At 49.0% G+C, this 20,839-nt stretch overlaps 1 long non-coding RNA gene across 1 annotated transcript in view; it reads left to right on the forward strand.

Annotated features, from left to right (window-relative positions):
* The window catches only part of LOC142577956 (uncharacterized), a 90,115-nt gene that overhangs the window by 59,035 nt on the left and 10,241 nt on the right, over positions 1–20,839 (forward strand). The gene's annotated exons all lie outside the window — the stretch shown is intronic.

Raw genomic sequence — 20,839 nt, forward strand, 5'->3', positions numbered from 1 at the left:
TCATAACCAGTAATAACAGCACGCTGTGCAGCATTTATGCATCATTTACCATGTCTTTGAGTAACCCAATGACTAAGACGTTGCAGTGCAGGGCTCGAGGTTGCCGGTTCGTTCCTAACCGCGGTTGAATGCAAAATCAGTTGTCTAGGTAAATTAATGCGCGCTTAAAGAACCCGAGAGGGTCAAAGTAACCGGACTCTCCCACAACGGTGCGTCTCATAATCAAAATCTCAAGTAGAACTTCACGTATTTCTATCTTGGCGCATATTTGAAGCAATGCTTAATTTGTCAGCGACGAAACAGACCCATCTGCCTGGCGGAGGACATGAGACTGTTTACCAGCTGCAATTCTACCCTTTGGCACAGAGACAGAGGGAAGGGGGGCGTATAGGGAAGGCAGGGATGTTAATCTTTGAAGAATCCGATCGGCTACCCTAGGCTGGGGGAAGGGAGAAGGGGAGAGCTGGTATAGAGACGTGCATATGGACAGTACTAGATTCAATTCCGCTCGTACAAACCAAACGTTCTCAGAAAGCACGAAAGTCACTTCAATGTCTTCTGAGCCGATGATCGGTGTGGACGGTGTTCTAGTATTGTCTGTTTACTGAGAGGACGATCATCTAGTTTCCTGAATGTGTTGGACATAAATTGGACATAGACACAGGTTTTAAAGAATGCCTACAAAGAGCGTACACGGATGTCTCCTTAGGCATCTAGAATTTCAAAAGATTTCATTCCAATCATTCCAAAAGATTTCACTCGTTGCGGTGAGTTTTGTATTTATAGGCAAAAGCGTCAGGGCAAAGACGTGAATTTCAGTGACGCGGCTCGCAATGTAGTCTCTTCTTTTCGTCCTTAAAGAGAGCGACAACGCAACTGGTATGTCCGCCATGATTTCTACTGAATGTAATGGCGGATGAAATGCACCTGTCTGTTGTGCGCCTTCGTTCCAACGCTTTCGTCCGAGAATTAGAAAGTCGCTGGACTGAACAATAAACTTGACTACGCGCAATGTAAGACAGTCCATCCCAACTTTATACAGTTACTGCTGTAACAAAAAATGGCGTCAATGAATTTCATTTCATTCTGCAATTTCTGGCTATATGCTTTTCGCCGCACTGTGTGTACGCCAAAGTAGCTAACACGCCCGTGCGACCCTCATTTGCGCTGACTTGAACAGCGTGCTCATTATGACAGAAATAATTTGCATTTGTAATGACGGTGCAAATTTTCTTAAGTGACCCGACTTTTATTGCGTTGTCATAGTACACTACAATCGCCTGCCTTAGTAGCAGCGTTTGAGGCAGAATTATGAGCGGCACGCAGTGCTGGGGCTAACTAGAAACACGGAAGGAACGACTAGAGTACCACCAGAGAATAGCTGAGAGTGACCGAGCGTGTGCCGGGGACTCTGAGATGGGGACTCTGATATGCATGGCTGCCCAGACGAAAATTAAAGAATACATACAGTATGCTCATAAAGAATGGAAGGAACGACTAGAGTACCACCAGAGAATAGCTGAGAGTGACCGAGCGTGTGCCGGGGACTCTGAGATGGGGACTCTGATATGCGTGGCTGCCCAGACGAAAATTAAAGAATACATACAGTACGCTCATAAAGAATGTTTCACTTTACGCATAGACATTTGTCCTTGTTACAAATGGAATACCAGCGCAAACATGGTAGGAGTTCTGAGGCTGTCTCCTAGCATTAACAGTCCATACTCTTTGTGGCTATGTTCGTGGCCAGAACAGGCCCCGACATAACAGCGGCCTTGTTCCAAGCTACGCAGTTAACCGGGAGCGCTATTGTTGCATAAGGGCAACCAGTGATGTCACGTATAAATATGATGGATTCATCGACAGTACAAATCATAAAGTCAACATTAGATATAATTCCTTGGTGATTTCGCTCGAGCCTCCATTTGTAATAACGGTAGAAATCACTTCCGCTTTCATTGTTTCTTTTTCTGTTCACGTGACAAGTGTCCAGTCACTTCCTTTGGGCCTAGGTAACGTGTTCAATGTCTTGTGCCATACAGCTGCGCACACAGTGACTGCTGTTTAATCATGCTTTTGATTACTTTTAAAGCTGTGAAATAAAATATAACTTCATTGCAGACAAATAATAGTAGGTGATTTCAAAGAATGAAAAGCGCATAATATCATTTTTTAGTTTGAACGCAATCATCAACAAAATGACGTATACGTGGAGATAACTATATGTACAGAATTTTCATGAGCAATGAAAAAGAGAGAGAGAGAGAACTGCATGGTGTTGTTTTTGAATTCAAGCCAGCCGGCCAACATCTAGCGATGCATCACCGATGTGGCGCAATGGGAAAATGACGACCCAGAAAAATCGTAGGCTGATCCTACCTTCCGGACAAACAATCCTACTTTGTTTTGCCCCCAAAAAATAAAAACATTGTGTGTTGTCGGCAAAGCCGTCGGTGAATAGCATGTGATTTTAAAAAATGATAGCCCTAACAATTGTGCAATTCGTGTTGCATATCCGCTGCGCGTAATAAATTAAGACTGTTGAAACGTTCGCACTTCCAGAATGTGGCAATACATTCTGGAAATGCGAACCTATCAAAAAAGTGATAAAAAAGCGCTATACTCGCCTGCCAGCAATCTCCTGCCTTTTCACCTATTTCTTGATGACCAACCACTAGGAACTGGGGCCCCACAATGCATCGGATTTCCAGTTCACAGCATTGAAGAACGCAGTGGTGAGGACGCACAATAATAAGCCTGTAACCCTGCAGCCAGCCATACGGCTGCCTTGAACGACGGCAGTATCCGCGTTTTATCATGGGACCATTTGCTCTACTAGCGATACTCTGGATAGCTGTTTTCTCCGGTGAGTCTACCTATTTTCGTCTACCTATTTCGAACGCACATGTGCGAGCGCGTCGGCTCCCGTTTCTACAAACCTTTTGGACCAGGTTTCTTGCCTCAACCCACAAGAACTGTGCATCAGTCGACGCAGTTTGCTCCAAGGAAAAAGCGGCTACCGAAATCTTACCAGTGGGTGGATTTTTCGGATTTTTCCGCGACTTTTCCACCGCACGCCACGTTGGCGCGCAGCTACGCCTAACGAGCCAGACCATACGGGGCGGTCAGGCAGGTGTCGAGCCTAGGCCCAACGCGTCGTCGAGCTAGAAAATGGCCTCCAACCCCAATACCTCGGTTGTAGAAGGCATGGAAATTAATCCGGAGGAAGCGGAGTGCTCTGGCTGGATCGAAGTCATGAGCAAGAAGAAGAAACTTGCCGAGCGGTGTGATCCTAACGCGCCCACGTCAGCGAAAGGAAGCGGTAATGGCGGCGCCCGCACTGCCGCAGCACAGAAGGTATTGAGACGAGTCGTCGAAGCTTCCAGAATCGCAAACCTTCCTAGGAATCATTTTAAGACCATCATAAGGGCTCGTGGAGGGCTGGATGTTAAGAAGACGGACCTTATTATTTTCAAGCGTGCGCTCGCCAAGGCGGCTTCCCTAACAACGGAGCAGGTTTTCGACGAAACGTTGTGCACGAACCCCTTCCAGAACATTGTCGTGGTTGCCACACCGTTCGAGGCAAACGCGCGCGCCTATGCCAAGGCTCAGCAGATTTGTATGGCAAGTGTCGTCATAGAAGTGGCGGCGAACGTGGCTGCGTCGGACGACACATGTAAAGGAGTGATCCGCGGAATCAACGTGGACATCAGTGACGCAGTACTGATGGAGACGATGGTCAACCGGAGAAACCCCGGTGCTCTGGGGGTTCGAAGAATCAAGAAGACCACAACAGTCATCGTGTTGTTCGACGGACACAAGGTCCCCCTAAACGTCGTATGTGATGGTGTTCGCTACCCTTGTTCCTTGTATCGCAGGCAAGTAGACGTTTGTTATGCGTGTGGGGAATTGGGTCACAGGTCCGACGTTGGCCCTAAGGGCGAAGACCAGAAAAAATGCCGCGGATGTGGCATGCTCACACCATCAGAGGATCATCAATGTGATCCCAAGTGTGCCATCTGGGGTGGGGCACACCAAACGGCAGATCGCAAGTGCAAACAGCGCTTCCAGGTGCCATACATCGTGCGCCAAAGAGGGTGGCGCCGCAGGCGCGCTCAGCACGCTCAGCTGGCGGCACGACCGCGTGGCTTCGACACAGCTAGCGGCGGAGAAGCAATGTCGGAAGAGAAACCCTTCTACTCCCCCCGCCGCAACATATCGGCATCGAGCGGACGCTCCCGCTCCCGTTCCAGAGGGCACCCCGGCAGCAGATCGCGCTCTCGCTCCAGAGGGCGCGACAATAGCAGCAGACGCTCCCGTTCGAGAGGACGATCGGGTTCCAGGGTCCGAATCCAGGAACCAATGTCCTGGGCAGACAAGGCCAGGATGAACATCTCAAGCGGCAAAAAGGTAACACAGGGCATCTCGCCGGAGCATAAAAGAGAGCAATCTGAGATTTTAATGCTTAAGAAGGAAAATGCAGAGCTAAAGGAGGCACTACGAACGCTGAGGTCTGAGTTCGAGCTCTTCCGTAACTCGCGTGAACCCCGCGAAGTAGCCTTACCCATCCCAGTTCAAGCAGAAGGGTCGAATAAGCGCAAAGCTATTTCCCCCCCCCCCTGCGACCACGGAAAGAGAGCCCATGCAAACTGACGAGTCCCCCGCTCAGCACCCTAAGCCAGAGCCAAACCTACTCGCGTCTTTTAAGGTAATTGAGGAATGAAAGAGGCCTTGAGGAACGCAGATGAAAGAAGCCTTAGCCATTCAATCTAGCACTGTCGAGCATATGGACAGTAACATCTCCCACCTAACACGTAGAGTTGGCATCCTCGAGTCTAAAATGAAGATGATGGACTCTAGGAAAATCAAAAGCATCACCACTGGCACCATTGCAAAAGCTAAAAAAGTACAGCAGGATCCCGATAACACGAGTTCCCTGCAGGCTCTGCTAGTTCAATAGAAATCAAAATGGTGGGACAAACCGGAAACCTAATTATCTGGCAGTGGAATTGCGCCAGCTTCTTAAGGCGCAAGGCTGCTCTATTGCACCTCATCAAAGCACAAGCGATAATGCCGCACGTCCTGCTCTTGCAAGAAACACTTAGTGAAATGGTAAATTTATCGGGCTACCATTCGGTTAGCCAAAAAGGAGAAAATGGCAGAGGTATCGCCACATTCGTCAGGAAAGACACATCTTTTCAGGAGCACGAAGTCAAAATTTGTAACTCGGATAAGAAATCCGGTCTCAAGGCACAGTTAATTGAAATCATCCCCCACGGAAAAATCCGACGTAACATTTTCATTCTCAATTTCTACAGCTCTCCTTCCGCTTATAAGCATAATCTCCGCTCACTACTAAATAGGGTCGCAATCGCTGCGAAATCACAGCCCTTAATAGTCGCAGGAGATTTCAACGCTCCCCACCCGGTTTAGGGTTATGTAACACGAACAAAGAAAGGGGCCAACCTAGTTGCAGCGAGTACAGACTTAAACCTAACGCTGGTGTCAGACCCGCGTTTCCCCACGAGGCTGGGAAACTCGGTCGCCAGAGACACGACGCCTGATCTCAGCTTCACTAGAAATGCGGTGGCCACGTGGTCCAACTTACAGGAGAACTTGGGTAGCGACCACTACATAATAGAACTCAGGACAGAAATAATAGCAGCTGCTCCCAAAACCTATAAATACACAGACTGGGACCTCTTTAGGAAAATAAGAGGTGAAGATGAGGCAGTATACGGCACGTTCAGTGAAGTGCTTGTACAGATTCAGAGGGATGTCGAGAAAGCCACCAAGGAAATAGTTTCAGATTTTGATGCCCCAGGGATGGACGCAAGGTTAGCGCACCTCCTGGAAGCCAAACGCTCTCTTCTCGAGAGGTAGAAGACACAAAGGCTCAATCGCAGGCTGCGGAAAAAGATCGCGGAGCTCAATAAACTCATTGAGGAGCATTGCTCCGAACTTAATAAACAGCAATGGAGAGATACCTGCCCGGCAGCGGATAGAAAAATGCGGAAAGGAGTCAAATGGACCCTCTTCAAACATCTCTTAGACGATGGACAATCCAAATGTAATGAGAGACTAGTCATAGACCGATTATTTAATAAGCAAAAAATGGAAGGCATCTCAGAGGCCTCCATAATTCAGAAACTAGCGAACAAATACCTTCCAATTGGCCAAAGCCCAGGTTCTCCCCTGCCTCAGTATGAGGGCGCGCTTGCCCCAGATCTGGACGTCCCCTTCTCGGAAGCTGAGATCAGGGAAGTGCTGCACAATTTAAACGGAAGGTCTGCCCCAGGCCCCGACGGAGTTACAAACCGGCTCTCGCGAAATTTGGACGACAAAGCAATTCAAGCTTTAGTGAAGGAGATAAATGAGGTATGGGAGGAGGGCGTTGTACCGGAGAGTTGGAAGAAGGCCACGGTGGTCCTAATCCCCAAGCCAGGTAAATCACCCAGCTTGGAGAACCTCCGTCCTATCTCCCTTACTTCTTGCATTAGCAAAGTAGCGGAACATGCAGTGCAAAACAGGATATCGAGACATATCGAGCGCAACGAACTATTCCCGCATAATATGGTTGGTTTCAGGCCCTTGCTTTTAACGCAGGATGTCATGTTCCTGCTCAAAACACAAATATTCAACTCTCAAAGCAAAGATGTAAAAGGGATCCTCGCACCGGATCTATCCAAGGCATTCGATGCAATTGCACATGACTGTATCCTTCAGGAGATATCGGCCTTGTACTTCTTTTTCTTCGTTGCATCCTTCCTCGAGAGCAGCACGGCGGCCATAAAGTTGAGGCAATCAGTCTCGGTATATTTCACACTCGGAAAAAGGGGTACTCCTCAAGGGGCAGTTATCTCACCCCTTCTGTTTAATATAGCAATGCGCAAGTTGTGGGAAAGCCTTGCAGCAATTCCTCACGTAGGTCATGCATTATATGATGACGATATCTGGCGTCCTGGAGGATCGGAGGCTATGGTCGAACAAGCTCTACAGGAGGCTCTGGATGTTACAGAGTCTTTCTTGGAAGGTACGGGACTGGCACTCTCGCCTGGAAAGTCGGAACTCCTGCTGTACAGACAGGCTAGACGAGGTGCTAGGGGACTCACTCCACTCGATCAGGTGCCCATTAGCGTTCGTACCAGAGAAGGGCACACCATCATGAGAGTAGACTCTATCAAAATCCTAGGGCTTTCGATAGACTCAGAGGGGTGCAACGCTAAGACTAGAGCCCAACTCACCACGGAAACTGAGAACATTATTAGATTAATTATGAGAGTGTCCAACAAGAAAGGCGGCATAGGCGAGGATATACTCCTTAGGGCTCACCATGCTTTCCTCATCACCCATGTCATTTACATAGTCGCGGCCCTCAATTGGACGAAAACGGAAATGGATAAATTAGACACGCTTATGCGTAAAAGTATCAAAAGGGTGATCGGCGTGCCAATCACGGCTAGCGCAGAGAAACTTATGACATTGGGAGTACACAACACAACTTCGGAATTAATAGAAGCACAAAGATCAACACAAATTATTAGATTATGAAACTCCAAAGCAGGCAGAAGACTTCTGGATGCGGCAGGCCTCCGTCCTAGCTTCAATCAGGGAAATACCACGCAACTCGATATTCAAACAATGAACTCCTTTATTGTAGACCCTTTTCCAAGAAATGTCCACCCCCAACACAATAAAGGTCTAAAGTTGGCGAGGGCTAGAACTTTCTTAAAGAACATATCCGGAAGAGAGACCTTTGTTGACGCGGCGCGACACGCCAGTGCCAACAAGTTCTCCGTAGCCATAGTCAATGACAGGGGATAACTCCTCTCGGCAGCCTCGCTGAAGACCTCCTCGTTCGATGTGGCGGAACAGGCTGATATAGCTGTCGCATTACTGGACTCAAAACGCACTACGGTGTACACGGACTCCCGAGCAGCCGTTAGAGCGTTCGCATAGGGATTGATAGCCAAAGAAGCAGCCAGGATTCCAGACGGCAAACACCCCTCTGACATTGTTCACCGCATAGTCTGGTTCCCAGCTCACATGGGAGCAGACGTACTACCAGGTCACCTGAACCCCGATGAGATAGCCCACGACCGTGCGCGAGGTTTCGTATGCTGCGACGGGATGGTGTCTCGGGTGAGTTCGGGAGAGCTCGTCGACAGTGATCCGCTAGTTACTTTTCATGAAGTCACCTCTCATTACAGAGGGAATAGGCAAAGTTTTCCTTTCCCCCATCATAAGCTCAACAGGCCACAAGCTAGCATGCTCCGCATGCTCCAGACGGGGTCCTACCCCTCCAGGGGCTTTCTGAATATGCTCCACCCGGAGATTGACCCACTCTGCCCAGATTGTGGCACTGAATTTAGCTCATCAAATCACATGCTCTGGCAGTGCCCTGTGTTACAGGATTTTAACAAAGAAGAAGACTGGACGAAGGCCATCACAGACCCGAGACAGGACGTCCAGCTCCTGGCTGTCCAGAGGGCCCGTGAAAGAGCGGAGAGGCACGGCCTCTCTATTCCGACGTGGGATTAGCCAACGGCTGGGTAGGGACCTGCAGGCCCCCGCTTAGCTCCTCAGAACGCCAATGAAGTCTTTTACTACTACTACTACTACATAGAGCACGCAGCATTTCTCTCGCATCCTCCCCCTCCCCACCAAAGAAAGAAAGATGCATGTTTTATATCAGCAACGTATGCAGGGGGCCTAAGCACAAACGATAACTATGCGTACACTTTGCGAAAATATTACTAGCGCTATGTTCGACGCACCTCGAAAACTGTACAGCGATGAGGAGGGTTAGGGTAAATGTGCGAGCGCGTGGCTACGGGGGTTCTGCGGAGCGTCAGTGAAGCCCGCGTGACCATGCCTCGAAGCATACCTGCGCAGGCGCAGTAACGACTGGAAGCAGGGCTTCGTTTTGTTGCTCGGGCGCGCCAGAGCAACAACCTTGCTCGGGCGCGCCAGAGTTGCGGCCGGTGAATCGAACTGTATGCGCTACAAGGGTTGCGAACCTTCCCGAATTTATCCCGGTAGCCCAGATTTTTTGTAGATGTCTAGCAAATATCAATCACTAGAAGAAAATGTTTTATATACATCCTTACAGCTTGGTTGCTCATCATTCTCTTCTCCCTTTTGTTGAATTATGATGAACAAAAGTGATGCTAGGTGTTTTCTTTCCATCGGACACATTAGGGGATCTCGCATACAGCGCACAACAATGCGCCGTTTAGATATGGCCAGTTTGTGGATGTGCCGATCGCGAAGGACACTGCGCCGTGCCTGAAATGCAACGGTTTGTGTGACCAACAGTGGTTGCTTAGCTGGTATGGCGTTCCGCTGCTAAGCATGAGGTCGCCAGTTCGAATCCCGTCCCGACGACCACATTTATGTGGACGCAAAATGCCGAAACGCCCGTGTACCATGCATTGCGAGCATGTTAAATAACCGTAGACGCTAAAATTAATCAGGAGTCCTAATGGCGCTATGGCGTCCCTTATTGGTGAGATCGTGATATCTGTATGTAAAACCCTAGAATTACTTGAAAAAGCGTAGGTTAGGGCGTGTTGGTTCATAACTGAGGTTTTTTAGCGCACGAAAAGGGACGAAGGACAGTGGCAAGACGCGTTGTGTAGCGCTGTGTCCGCGTCTTGCCACTGTCCTTCGTCCTTTTCGTGCGCTAAAAAACCTCACCTAGAATTACATCTTTCATTGCGATTAGCGTTCCCAGGGTACTTCATGCACTTTCCGGTCGCTGTCTATCTATGTCTCTGGCCGTTGTTCCGCCAACTCGGGAAAACTTCCCGCCTGGGTTCGAAACCCGACACCGGATCAGCTTCGGTCACTGAGTATGGGACATAAGGTATGCGCTGCTCTTCAATCAACCGATCTGACGCAAACTTGAATCACTTCATGTAGGGAAGCAAACATGACGAGAGAGCATACCGCAACGAGACTGAAGCCGAAACCTGCTGGGGCAGTGGTGGCCCAACATGTGATTGCACGTCAAGGTGCGCGGTAGGTTTTAGTGTTCCCGTTCTGCAGGCACAGCCATGGCAGGACAGCTGAACAAGCGCGCACCGAATGAAAGCTACTGGCATAGCTACTGGGAACCAAACGCCTTAGGAAATCTAAATTCTTTCTTCGTGATCTCGACACAAGAGTTCGTGTGTTGGGCCACCACTGTGGCTTCACGGAGCGCTCCCTTGTCAAGGCTTCCTGCGTGAAGTAATGTTCCCTCCTATATTTTCTTTCCTCCATGGGTCACTTCGTACGTGCCACTGGGTAATGTGCCATTTTACAATGAACCCCTCTGACAGCAACTGGGTTAACTATGTGCCACGTAGCATGTGCCGCTGTACATTGGCAAAATAGAGCATGTGGAATTTATCCGATGCTGAGCGAAATCGAACCTGCATCATACATAATCAGACAATCTTGTCTGAATGTGCATTCGCACAAGTTCCACGCGCGGACTTTGTGGCGGCGCCGCCGTATGATGCAGCGTGTCCAGTGGGAAGCGCTAGAAAGGCTGCACATAAGTCTGATATGTAAGGAATGAAAGCAGTGCCACTGCTAGAGCAAAGAAAGTTGCTGTGGTACCATACATTCATTGCATTTCACATAATCTCAGAAGAATAGCAGCAAAATTGGGGGTGGACGTGGTTTTCTCTGCCCCTGAGCGTCTAACGAAGCTATGCAAACAGATTAATATACAGATTAACAAAAGGCACGCATGTTCTATCCAACGTCGCAAATAATTTGTAACATGCACTCATATACGTTGTCTATGCTATTCCACTTTCGTGCGGAAGAACGTAGGTTGGTCAAATTGGTAGAAGCATCAATGAGAAATTAAAATGAGCATCGATATAATGTCACTAGGGTAATCTCGGGTCATTTTGGGTATTCATTCCCGAGATTGTTACTGCAAACCCATGTTTGAAGGTACTTCCATTCTGTATAGGACTCAAAGCAGGGTGACTAGGGAGAATAGGGAGCATCGCAAAATTACGACAAAGTGCGTGGCCAAGCCGTCAGTTTCGCTGTCTGAAAAGGAGATACAGTTCCTCGGTTTATCTTTGTAACCATTGCAGTATATGTTTTCACCATGCCTTGCACACGTGTACGGTTCATCAATATGCACCGCCGAATGTTCTTTCCGCTCGTACGGTATATATATTGTCAAGAGGCGTTATAGTTCCATTGCTAAAACGCTCAGATAGCAGAGCACCGCAGCGAGAGGACACAGAGCTTCGGCGACACAGGAACAAGCCTTCCAAGCACTCGTCGTCGTCGTCTTTCTGTAAGCAGTGCCTACTGCTCATTCTTCTTCAGTACAATTGCCTCCCCGGGGAAGAGGAGCCGTCTCGGCGACCTACGGGCAAGATAGCACAGGTGGGTCAAAGTAAGGCTTGAGTTGCTGAACGTGCACGATTTCGCGCCCTCGGTGGCGCTTATCGGAAGTCGTCTCAAGGGGTTCTACCATATAGTTCACAGGAGACGTTTGACTGATGACACGGTAGGGACCCTGGTACTTGGACACAAGCTTGGGTGAAAGTCCAGGACTGGTAGCGGGCACCCAAAGCCAGACTAGTGAGTCAGGGGCATAGGGTGCCGGAGAAGAGGGAATATCCCGAAGGTGCTTCTGTCGCTGCTGATCTTCCGAAGTAAATGTGCGGGCGAGCTTCCGGCACTCTTCCGCGTGTGCAGCAGCCTCGGACAGGGTAGTAGCCTCCGTTGTGTCAGGGCGATACGGAAGGATGGTGTCCATTGCGCAGGAAGGCTCGCGTCCGTAAAGAAGAAAGAACGCGGAAAATCCTGTAGTGGTGTGGCGGTATTATAAGCGTACGTCACGAAGGGGAGAATTCGGTCCCAATTGGTTTGGTCAGATGCGACGTACATGGCTAACATATCGCCAAGAGTGCGGTTAAAGCGCTCAGTCATGCCATTGGTTTGCGGGTGGTATGCAGTAGAGGTACGGTGAATTATGTTGCATTCCTTGAGCAAGTCTTCTACAACATCAGACAGAAAAACGCGGCCTCTGTCGCTCAGCAACTCTCTGGGGGCTCCATGGCGAAGTATGATGCTACGCAGAAGGAACCAGGCAACATCCCGCGCAGATGCGTTGGGCAGAGGCGAAGTTTCGGCGTAGCGTGTGAGATGGTCAATCGCCACTATCACCCAGCGGTTGCCATCTGAAGTACTCGAAAGGGGCCCATAAAGATCAACTCCGACCCTGTCAAAGGCCCGTCCTGGACAAGGCAATGGCTGCAGTGGAGCAGCTAAGGCATGAGGGGTATTTTTGCCGCGTTGGCAAGCGAGGCAGGAGCGGACATATTGGTGGACGAATCGGTACATCCCGCGCCAGTAATAACGAATTCGCAGGCACGCGTATGTTTTGAGTACTCCTGCATGTGCGCATTGCGGATCGTCGTGAAACGCTGCACATATATCTGAACGTAGATTTTTTTCTTTATTCTTTATTCATCAATTACCCCGCAGCGCCCGAAGGCGTTGCAGCAGGGGGGTTACAACATGGAATAAAATACATCTTCGTTCACACAATGCACTTGCTTTTCAGTCAGCCTATTCCACTGCTTAATTGTTCGAACAAAAAATGAGTTGGCATACATGTTCGTCTTGGCAGGGTACTCGAGGATTTTGCAACTATGATCAGTTCGTTTTGAAATGTAATGAGGTTTGTGTAAGTAAATTTCCCTATTAATTCCTGTTTTATTGTAGTAAATTGAATATAGAAATTTTAATCTCAGTTTATTGCGGCGGGCAGAAAGCGATTCCCATCCTAGCTCAGCCTTCATTGCAGTGCAGCTCTCCTTTCTTCCGTACCGCCCCAAGACGAACCTGGCAGCACGGTTTTGTATTTTTTCCAGAGCGGCAATGAAGGTTACCTCGTGGGGGTCCCACACAACACAGCCATATTCTAAGAGTGGTCGAACACAAGTTGTATATGCCATACGTTTTAAATTCGCATGTGAACATCGCAGGTTTCTCTGAATGAAATTCAAAGCTTTACCAGCCTTGGCTATGATACTTTCTACCTGTGGTTTCCACGAACATTCAGACGACAGTAGCACACCTAAATACTTATACGTACTGCCTTGCTTCAATAGTACGTTGTTCAGATGATACTGTGACTGAATTGGTTTCTTCTTTTTAGTAAATGAGAGATGTACACACTTTGTTATGTTCAAAGTCATTTTCCATTTAGTACACCAATCATGAATGATTGTTAGGTCGTTCTGAAGTTCAATTGTATCATTGTGATGGGAAATTTTTTTGTACACAACACAGTCATCCGCAAACAACCGTATAGAAGATGAAATTCCGGCAGAGATATCATTAATGTACACCAAAAATAATAACGGACCCAGAACGGAGCCCTGTGGGACTCCTGACGTAACATTTGCATATTCGGAGCATTTTCCATTCAGTATTACACATTGCCTTCTTTGTGAAAGGTAACATTCAATCCATTTAAAAACAGTTGCATCAATGTGTAGGGTATTAAGTTTAAACAATAAGAGTGAATGTGATACCGTGTCGAAGGCTTTCCGAAAATCCAGGAACACACCGTCTACCTGTCCTCCTGCATCTACGCTGGATATTATGTCATGATAAAACTCAACTAGTTGTGTTGTGCAAGATAGTCCCCTACGAAATCCATGCTGCTCGTTAATTAGTACCTTATGCTTATTTAGATGATTTAGTATTTGTTTGTATAATATATGTTCAAGTATTTTACACGGGATAGACGTAAGTGATATTGGCCTGTAGTTACCAACGTCTTTCTTGGACCCACCTTTATGTATCGGAACAACGTGTGCAATTTTCCAGTCATGGGGTAAAATACCTGTCGATAAAGATTTTTCAAAAATTAAATAAAGGTACATAGAAATCGGCCCCGCGCAACGTTTGAGAACACGTGGAGAAATACCATCAGGACCACTAGATTTACTCTCATCAATATCTTTCAATAGTTTTTCAATTCCATTAATACTAAGCTCAACAGGAAGCATAGGCGAAATATTAGTTGTAGGTTGATGAATATGACAGGTGTGGTTGGGTAAGAATACCGAATTAAAGAAGTTGTTTAGGCAGGCAGCTTTATCTTCGTCTTCCATAATTATCCTACCGTTATAATTTAACTCCTGTATTCCGAAGGAATCTGATCCACACTGTTTTAAGTGCTTCCAAAACATTTTAGGGTTTGATTTCATTTTGTTGCTCAGCTCGTTGAAGTAGTCATCTTTAGCTTTTCCTATTTTTAGCTTATATTCGCGGGTAATCGTATGTAGTTTTGTAAAATGAGCAGCTGATTTGCTTTTCTTGAATGCGTTAAATGCCCTCATCCTTTTCTTGATAAGCTTTAGTATATGTGTTGTCACCCATGGCTGTTTGCGCTTTTTAAGCCGTGAAGAATCAACATTGGGGATATGTACACTTACCAGCTCGAGTAACATATCTTTAAAATTGTCCCACATATCGTGCACATTACGCTCCTCAGATAAGCACTCGAAAACAGAAAAGAAATTACGAAGTTTCTCAGAAATTGCATCGTAGTCACCCTTCTCATAAAAGTAGACCCTCCTAGTCGTGGATAACTTCGCACGGTTCTTTTCTTTATGGATATCGGCAACAACAGCCAGATGGTCGCTAATTCCCGGAATGACATTCACATTTCTTATGAAATCCGGCGAGTTACAAAACAGCAAGTCTAACACAGCGCCATTGCGAGTAGGATCAGTGATGTACTGCGTCAGACCAAACGTGTCTACAATATTTTTCATCGCAAAGTTCAGGCGCCCGCCAGAACTTATACACGTATCATTGCACCAAGATAACCCAGGCAGATTAAAATCCCCCCCAAGAAGTATCGTCTGAGCTGACGCCTCTGTGAGAATGTCATATAATGTTTGCACTGTGCTGATATCTGAGTTGGGCGAGCGATAAACCACACCAACAATGAACGTGAAATTATCTGATAGGACTATCTTGCACCATACAGACTCCAGTGCATTGCACTTATAATCAATTGCTGAAGACTGTAGTGATGAATGAACAAGCAAAAAGACGCCCCCACCTGCAGTGGGCCTATCTTTGCGATAGACGACGTAGTTTTCTGGAAACACCTCACTATCAGCAATTGAAGGCTTTAACCAAGATTCGGTGCCAAGGACTATGTCAGCGTCAACACTTTCTATCAACCCAGAAAGTTCGGCTGTTTTATTAACGACGCTTCGGCAGTTCACGACGACAGCAACGAGTCGTCGACATCGGTAGTTCTGCTTTTTTCTGGTCTGTCACTGCCTACGCAATGGAACGACCTCTTCTTTGTCTTCATCCCACCTGAAAGCCCTGCCGTTGATAATCAGTTTGTCAAAATTCAGTTTTACTTTATTGTTCTTATCCTCTCTTTTTGCCTTAGCGTATTCCCATAACTTCTTCCTAATACTTCTTGTTTCAGTTGAGTAATCTTCGCCGACGCTGTACTGCGATTCCTTAAATTTTTTAGCATTAAGAAGCACTGCCTGGCGGTCTTTGTACAAGGAAAATTTGACAATAATCGGTCTTTTTCTATTTTCTTTATAGCGTCCTAAGCGGTGTGCCCTTTCCAGAGACCCGAGCTCAATTCCAAGGCTCGTTTTACAAATGTGCTTTACCATAGCTTCGGATTCATCCCATGATTCTGAGGGTTTATCTTCAACCCCATAGAAAACAAGATTTTTCCGGCGACTTCTGTTCTCTAGGTCGTTTGTTTTCTTCTGCAAATCTTTTACCTGTTGCATGAGATGCCGTATTATAGCTGCCTGTTCTGTAGCAATCACACTGATGTCCTTTATCTGGTTCTGAGTTTGGCTGAGATTATTTTTCACTTCCATCAGCATGTTCTCATTCCTTTCGAACCTGGCTTCGATGCCGTTTAACTTTGAAATTAAAGTTTCCTGCCCACTGCGCAAACATTGCAGCAGTTCCATCTCCGGTGCGTTAGTAGGCCCCGGATTTAGTTCAACGTCCCCCGCGAGTATTAACAACAAAATCAAGTAGAGCACTCTGTTGGAAAATAAACGGAATCCCTTCAGACGCAATCTGTGCATGCTGCATCCGCGATTTTTGTTGCAAACACTTGGCATCGTGGGAGGAGCCGGCAACGCACACACTAGCTTCTGAAATTCAGATTGATAGTAATGACTAACCTGCACCAGCAACAGCGGCATTAGCGTCATGTCGGCAAGTGTGCCGGCTCCAAATCCCACGAAGCCATCGCGCCGAGTGTCTATATAGCCTTGATCGGCATCACGTGGGTCCTGTTGGTCGAAGTCGATTGGTCGGTCCTCGCTGATCCATCCATGGTTCGCACCACGCATGCTGCCAACGATAGATGACGATTCATGCACACGGGTGGATGATAGCCGAGATATTGCAGACGTTATCCAGGGCTTCGACGAAAAAGGCCATGCCCCGTGTTCCTCTGCTTCGAGACGAACCGCCGAGACAAGGACCAAATGTACCTGCACCAGCAACAGCGGCATTAGCGTCATGTCGGCAAGTGTGCCGGCTCCAAATCCCACGAAGCCATCGCGCCGAGTGTCTATATAGCCTTGATCGGCATCACGTGGGTCCTGTTGGTCGAAGTCGATTGGTCGGTCCTCGATGATCCATCCATGGTTCGCACCACGCATGCTGCCAACGATAGATGACGATTCATGCACACGGGTGGATGATAGCCGAGATATTGCAGACGTTATCCAGGGCTTCGACGAAAAAGGCCATGCCCCGTGTTCCTCTGCTTCGAGACGAACCGCCGAGACAAGGACCAAATGTACCTGCACCAGCAACAGCGGCATTAGCGTCATGTCGGCAAGTGTGCCGGCTCCAAATCCCCGATTGCCGAGGAACCACGAGTAACCATTTGCGCACATCCGAGAGGTAGTTACGGCGGTATAGGAGCCCGTCACGAACAGCAAAGTGGTGTGCTTGGCGACGCAATGCACGGCCAGTAGAAGGCCCTGATGGGTCTGACAGAAAAGCCAGCATGGCAACAATCCATGGATCCTTCTGCTGCTCCGAAAGCATATCCGTGGCGGTGAGGGAGGACTGGCATATTTGTACTTTCTGATGATTGGGCTGGCCTGACACTGGGGAGCGAGACAAGGCATCCGCGTCCGAGTGTTTGCGGCCAGAGCGGTACAGCACTCGAATATCATACTCTTGGAGGCGAAGCGCCCATCGAGCGAGGCGGCCTGAGGGATCTTTCAAGGACGACAGCCAGCAGAGCGCATGGTGGTCCGTGATGACGTCGAACGGGCGGCCGTAGAGGTAAGGACGAAACTTAGTTATGGCCTAAATGATAGCCAGGCATTCTTTTTCTGTAACGGAATAGTTTGCTTCCGCTTTTGTGAGTGCGCGGCTAGCGAAGGCAACAACGTATTCATCGAAGCCAGTCTTTCTTTGTGCAAGAACAGCGCCAATGCCGACGCCACTGGCATCCGTGTGTATTTCTGTAGGTGCACTTGGGTCAAAATGTAGGAGTATGGGGGGTGAGGTTAGAAGACGGCGCAGCGTCGTGAATGCGGCATCGCAAACTGGCGGCCAGGCCAAGAGGTCGTGGTTACCCGCGAGAAGCTGCGTCAAAGGCGCTATTATGGTGGCGAAGTTTCGGATGAAACGACGAAAATAGGAGCATAATCCGATGAAGCTGCGGAGTTCTTTTGTGGTCTTTGGTCGTGGGAATTCGGCAACGGCTTGGAGTTTGGTTGGATCTGGGAGCACACCATCTTTCGAAACAACGTGGCCAAGGATGACTAGCTGCCGGGCGGCGAAGCGACACTTTTTTAAGTTGAGCTGGAGTCCAGCATCGGCAAGGCAAGTGAGCACGCGTTTGAGGCGGAACAGGTGAGAAGAAAAGTCATGGGAAAAGATGACAATGTCATCTAGATAACAAAGGCATATGCGCCATTTGAGGGCCCGGAGGATGTTATCCATCATTCTTTCAAATGTTAAAGGTACATTACAGAGGCCAAAGGGCATCACGGTAAATTCATATAGGCCATCAGGCGTAACAAATGCTGTTTTCGGGCGGTCTGCGTCAGCCACGAGGACCTGCCAATGACCGGATCGTAAGTCTAAGGACGAAAAGAATTCAGCGCCTTGGAGGCAGTCGAGTGCGTCGTCGATACGGGGAAGAGGACAGACATCTTTCCGGGTTATCTTATTTAGACGCCGATAGTCCACACAAAAACGAATAGTCCCATCTTTCTTGTTGACCAGCACTACCGGGGAAGCCAAGGGACTGTGTGATGGCTGTATCACGCCGCGTCGAAGCATGTCTCCTACGTGCTCATCGATGACGCGGCGCTCCGTCTCGGACACACGGTATGGACGTTGGCGTAGCGGTGCGTGGCTGCCGGTGTCGATGTGATGAACGACTGTAGAGGTACGTCCTAAACATTATTTTTGGAGGTCGAAAGAAGTTCGAAATTGGTTAAGGAGGTCAACGATCTGCGTGCGCTGACTCGGAGTGAGGTTAGGGTCAATAAATGGAGCAAATGTTCGGTCACATGCAGGCGCAGGCGCAGAGGCAGGGAGAGCCATAGCGTCAGAGTGAAGAGGAGTCGAGTCATCAGGCACATTGTACACAGTGCTCGTGTCGAATTCGTCAGCAAAGCCGAGGCACTCGCCACGATGTAAGCTTGATGGACACGAAAACGGATTCGAAACGTATAGTGCGCTGCAGCCGTGGCGAAAGGGAAGGAGGGCAAAGGGAAGCAAGAAGGGATGACGGCGTGCAGCAAGTTGAGATGGCGTGAAAAGAACTGTGGAATCACAGAAAGCAGCACAGGAAACGGGTACAAGGGCGGCAGAGAAAGGAGGGATATCAGCGTCGGTGGTGACGAACACCCGAGCAGAAGGTGGAGGCAAATCTTCAGAAGGACTGCCGCAAAATGGAGTCAGCGCAAGTTCCGCACGGGCACAATCAATAACAGCGTGATGAGATGAGAGGAAGTCCCATCCTAGAATGATGGCATGAGAGCAGCGGGAAAGAACAACAAACTCAATGTGGTGTAAACTGTCTTGTATGGCGACACGGACGGTACATGTTCCTAAGGGCTCAATTGGCTCACCGCTTGCTGTACGTAGCGAAATGACAGAAAATGGCGTCGCGACTTTTCGGAGCGTACGGCGAAGCTGGTCGGCAATCACGGACACTGCGGCACCCGTGTCGACAAGCGCGTGAACGGCGACACCTTCAGCAAAAACTTCAATGATGTTCGTAGGCAATAAACGAGGGCTTGAGCAGTTCGAAGAGATCGCAGTTCTTGCCTCCGGAACTGCGCCTTCTAGTTTTCCTCCACAGTTGGAGGGCGGCGGACGATCGGGGAGAGGGAACATCGACGGGGAGATGGAGACCGACGTGTGTTGAAGCTTCGGGGAACAGGAGATGAAGGAGCGAAGTGCGGAACTGGTGGCGAATAGCGGGACTTGGAGTCAGTAGTATCCCCTTGACATCTCGCAGTATCAGGAGGATACCAGCCCCGCCGGCGGCAGAACCGTGCCACGTGGCCAGCAAAGCCACACGCGAAGCAGATCGGCCGGTTGTCTTGGGTACGCCACGGATTATTATCAGAGGGCCTAGGTAGCGGTGCACTGTATTGAGCTGGGCGTAGGGGCCGCGGAGGCGCTCAGAAGCCGTTTCTGGGCAAGTAGTTCGCAGCTGGAGAAGGCGAGGCGTAGAAGCCGCTTGTGGGGGTGTAATTCGCAACTTCAGGAGGTGGTCTTGGCCTGGCGACGATTGCAGCGTACGTGAGCGAAACCGGCGCTGAGGGTGGCTGATTAGCGAGAGGTAGTGCATCGCTGACTTGTTCGTGTATGACGCGTCGGAGTTCCGGGGACAAAGAGGACTCAGACGACTGGGTAGCAGGCAGCAGTGACAGTTGGCGCGCTACTTCGTCGCGAACGAATTGCTTTATTTGGTCGAGGAACGAAGAGTGGGCGGGAGCAGCACTGGAAGTGCCAGTTAAAGCCTAAATCGTGTCGTCGGGCGCGGCTGCTCGGCGCGTAGTAAGGCGTTGTTCGCGGAGCTCATCGTAGCTCTGGCACAGTGTAATGACCTCGTCAATCGTTTCCGGATTCTTCGCCAAAAGCATTTGGAAGGCGTCATCCTCTATGCCCTTCATGACATTCTTGTTCTTTTGAGAGTCGGGCATGGCGGGATTAAGGCGCCGGCAAAGGTCAACTACGTCCCCAATGTAGCTTGTGAAGTTTTCACCCTTTTGCTGAGCGCGACTATGCAAGCGTTGTTCTGCGCGAAGCTTGCGCACAGCAGGGCGACCGAAGACCTCTTTGAAAGAATGGGTAAATGCTGTCCAGGTGGCGAGGTTGGATTCGTGATTCCGGAAACAGAGATTAGCGACTCCAGAAAGGTAGAAGATGACGTTAGTCAGTTTAGCTTTGTCATCCATTTGTTATGCGCACTCACGCGATCGTATGACGACAGCCAATCCTCCACGTCATGGTCGTCGTTGCCGCTGAAGACCGGAGGATCTCGTTGGCGTAGAGCACCGGAGCGGACGACAGGCGATGCCAGGGGAGGATCGGGCTGCGCGGCGTCCTGAGGCATCACAGAGACGGTAGGGAGCGTCCGGCTGCGGAGTTCCAGGTTTGGGAAGGGCCCAAATGTCAAGAGGCGTTATAGTTTGATTGCTAAAACGCTCAGATAGCAGAGCACCGCAGCGAGAGGACAGAGAGCTTCGGCGACACAGGCACAAGCCTTCCAAGCACTCGTCATCGTCGTCTTTCTGTAAGCAGTGCC

Source organism: Dermacentor variabilis, chromosome 4 (genome assembly GCF_050947875.1).
Source record: "Dermacentor variabilis isolate Ectoservices chromosome 4, ASM5094787v1, whole genome shotgun sequence".
NCBI lineage: Eukaryota > Metazoa > Arthropoda > Arachnida > Ixodida > Ixodidae > Dermacentor > Dermacentor variabilis.